General features: G+C 41.8%; 1 long non-coding RNA gene across 1 annotated transcript; it reads right to left on the bottom strand.

Annotated features, from left to right (window-relative positions):
- Positions 1 to 728: 728 nt before the first annotated feature.
- On the bottom strand, positions 729 to 2,574 carry LOC141023301 (uncharacterized). The gene is made up of 3 exons (XR_012184202.1): positions 2,302 to 2,574; positions 1,706 to 1,881; positions 729 to 1,105 (listed from the first exon to the last, which is right to left on the bottom strand). It is a non-coding gene; the product is annotated as an uncharacterized lncRNA (long non-coding RNA).
- Positions 2,575 to 3,753: the final 1,179 nt, after the last annotated feature.

Here is a 3,753-nt window from a genome sequence, read left to right as displayed (position 1 = left end):
CTATGGCAAGCAGGCAACCGAATTGACATAGCAACAACTTTGAATTTAGTTCAATAGTAATGGGAGGACCAGAATTAGTGAATCATAAACATGAAGGGTCGAAGCACTAAGTCAGCGTGTGCTCAGTTCGGTCACCATAATCTACTTTATCTTCGCTGTGGGTTAAATGAATGATCATCTACTTATCTCGTAGTAAAAAATTCTCAGCAAGCCTGAATATTAGTTAGATTATAGGCCAATCACTTGCTCCAAACTGCCATAGGAAAAACCAACAAATAGGAACAGATGGCAATAGTGGTGAACATGGAACTTTTTAAAAAAATTGACAGTGCCTATACTTCGAGCCAAATACTACTGTTCTTAAGACAACATTATTGACTAATTATTCTTTCCAGTAGGCTTTTCACCAGCGACGTGTTATGTATTACTACTGAGAAATAGTAAATATGATAATAATAAAACTAAAAATTTGCAGTTGAAAACATGGATTATGTAGCACACCAAATAGTCCTAAACCTCAAGAAAAATAGAACACGGCATATAAAAGTATTCTGTAAGAAAAAAACACCATGCACACTGTTTTATTTTTCATCTGCAGATCCGCGTTACTGGCATCCGAAATAGAGTAGTCCAAAATCCATCTCCTGTTACAAACCCTTAAGAACCGAGCAATTAAACATCATGGAAAGGTAGAACTAACATAAATTTGTACCAAAATTTACCTGGCAGCTCCAAAAAGTTATCAGGCATTCCCAAAAGACCATTGTTCTCTGCCCCTGTATGACATCTGCACCAAAATTACAAGAATAAAGAACCACTTTCTCCTCTAAACTTAATTAGCACATGTATCTCCTATGGATGATGTTTACTCAACTCTGTTTAATCCGCTCACAGGAATAGAATCTCCTGTGGGTATTAACCACAATCATGGCACTGGCAATGCCCACAATGGTATGGACCCAATACCCCTCCCGCTCTTCTCTCTCCCCTGCCGATGTTTGCCATTATGCCGGAGGACGTCGCCGCGTGGGATGCTGAACGGAGGCACCGCCACCGGGATCTGGATGTTTCACAGGAAGCTTGTTCACCCAATCATCCTACATCCCTAATGTCATATGAAAAAAATTCCATCTGAAACATCAGCACAAAATCAAGAATAAGTCTTCATGTTTAATGAGGTAGTGCTAAATCAGTTTCCTATGTCGCTTAGTCATTCTGCAAATCTAGTGTCATATTTGATTTCATGAAGCCATATAAAAGATATTTCCCTGATGAAGTAATAATTCTTCAAACAAAAATTTCTTGTGGGAATTAGCACAAACATTTGCTTGGCAACCAAAACTCAGGTTCTCATATTACACTATACTGTAGTAATGTAATGGGTACTATCGATCTTCTGAAACATAATAAGAAGGGCTAGCCTATAAACAGAAAACATCGTTTTATGGCTCAATAAGTATTAGCAAACATGACATGATAGCAGGAGTGCTATGATCAATTTTACAAAATTGGGCAATAATGTAGCAAGGCGTTCAGCTAGTTTGGGCAAGTGATGTTCAGCATGTTCAGTTTGATCTCACCAAAAGGATCAACGTAATTCAAGACAGGGGAACTGAACCAAGAATACATTGGTGCCTATCTATAACTCCCAATTGGATTTCGCCTTAAATCAGTGCAGGGGTGGCAGGGGAGCACATGTGTATACCTGCACGTGGTCGTGAAGATCGGTTCAGACGAAGTAGCGTCCTCGTCGGCGTTGCAGAGGAGGGCCTGAGTGGAGGAGCCGGCTTCCGTGGATAGCACACGCTGAGATGGGGAGCGGCTACACGACAGAAAAAATTCGGAGGCCAGTACCACATTGGAAATCCATCAAGAGTTGGCCTGCAGTGTTGGAGTATATAGTCAATGTTCTCAAGACTTTGCAGATTCAACTTCTCAAGTAAAATCATAGTAAAGTTGATTCGTTTTACACATTATGAACACTCAGAAGCAGATAACAAAACTATCAGGCGGCTATTCACTGTTGCTAAAATTGTATCTGACCATTAGATGAGTAAGTCACCAGAGAAGCTCTTATGTATATAGAACATGTACTTCCAACACTCATGGGTGCTGCCCACACGCCACAACAAAATCTTTGATACAAAATCAATCAGGGGAGAGCATGCCCATGCCACTGAACTCTCACGCGACTTGGGGGTTGTTGTTGGCCACAGGATGAACTTATGAAGGGCATCTCTAGCAGTTAGCAACGATGCGACAAACGTTTTTTACGGGGAGGAGAGGAATCGGGACACATACCTGGATCCGCCGACCGGAGCCACCGCCAGAATCCGCGCGGTCCTTACTCTGCCTTCTCTTCTCCCCATCTCACCTCCTCTCTCTCCCACGTCTCTTATTCCCACGAGACCGAGGCGCCACGGCCATGGAGCGCCGGCCGCCGCGCTGGAGCCTGACCTGATCCGCCTCGCCGCGACGTCCACCGCCTCCCCGCTGTTCCCTGCCTCCCCGCCGTTCCCCCCTTTCCGGATCGGGAGCGCCGCCGCTCGATCTAAAGCCAAACGTGCAGAGAGGGTTGACGAAGAAAAATATCGAACCGTTTTTTCTTCGCTCACCGAGGACTGCGTGTTAAATTAGCGAGAACCGTTTATTCGATGGTGAGCGGGCGAGCAGAATAGAGAGACGGGCCAAGGCCCAACTGGGCAATAATATAGCGGTCAATCGAGTCGTATAATATTGCAGAGACAAAATTTAGTACGACCTTGAATATGTTTTAAATTTAAACTGAAAGCGTAAAATCACAGGAAGAAGTGTATTGTGACGGTGAACCCGAGAGACTCAACCCGTGCTTTATTATTATAGGGAAAGATTAGTGTTTGTGCCAAATAAAGCCTTTAGGATCTTCTTGGGTGATTGTTGTTTGATCTTGCTGATAAAAACAGAAAGTATGCGCTCACGAAAATAATTTTCATTTTTTACCAGAGAGCGATAAAATATCAATTCCAGCTGCAGTAGATCAATATACTTTTTATCCTGGTCTTCCTAATTTTTCAGAATTTTTGGAGTTACAGAAGTATTCGAAACCTTCAAATTACTACAGACTGTTCTGTTTTTGACAGATTCTGTTTTCCGCGTGTTGTTTGCTTATTTTGATGCATCTATGGCTAGTATCGGGGGTATGAACCATAGAGAAGTTGGAATACAGTAGGTTTAACACCAGTATAAATAAGGAATGGGTTCATTACAGTACCTTAAAATGGTGGTTTATTTTCTTATACTAACGGAGCTCATGAGATTTCTGTTGAAGTTTTGTGTTGTGAAGTTTTCAAGTTTTTGGGTAAAGATTTGATGGATTTTGAAACAAGGAGTGGCAAGAGCCTAAGCTTTGGCTTGCCCAAGGCACCCCAAGGTAAAATTCAAGGACAACCAAAAGCCTAAGCTTGGGGATAGTCCGGAAGGCATCCCCTCTTTCATCTTTGTCTATCGGTAACTTTACTTGAGGCTATATTTTTATTCACCACATGATATGTGTTTTGCTTGGAGCATCTTGCATGATTTGAGTCTTTGCTTTTTAGTTTAACACAATCATCCTTGTTGTACACACCTTTTGGGAGAGACACGCATGAATCGGAATTTATTAGAATACTCTATGTGCTTCACTTATATCTTTTGAGCTAGATAATTTTGCTCTAGTGCTTCACTTATATCTTTTTAGAGCATGGTGGTGGTTTTATTTTATAGAAATTATTGATC

This window comes from Aegilops tauschii, chromosome 5, assembly GCF_002575655.3.
Source record: "Aegilops tauschii subsp. strangulata cultivar AL8/78 chromosome 5, Aet v6.0, whole genome shotgun sequence".
Lineage (NCBI taxonomy): Eukaryota > Viridiplantae > Streptophyta > Magnoliopsida > Poales > Poaceae > Aegilops > Aegilops tauschii.
Note: the sequence above shows the minus strand (reverse complement) of the source record. Positions and strands in the feature narration are given on the sequence as shown.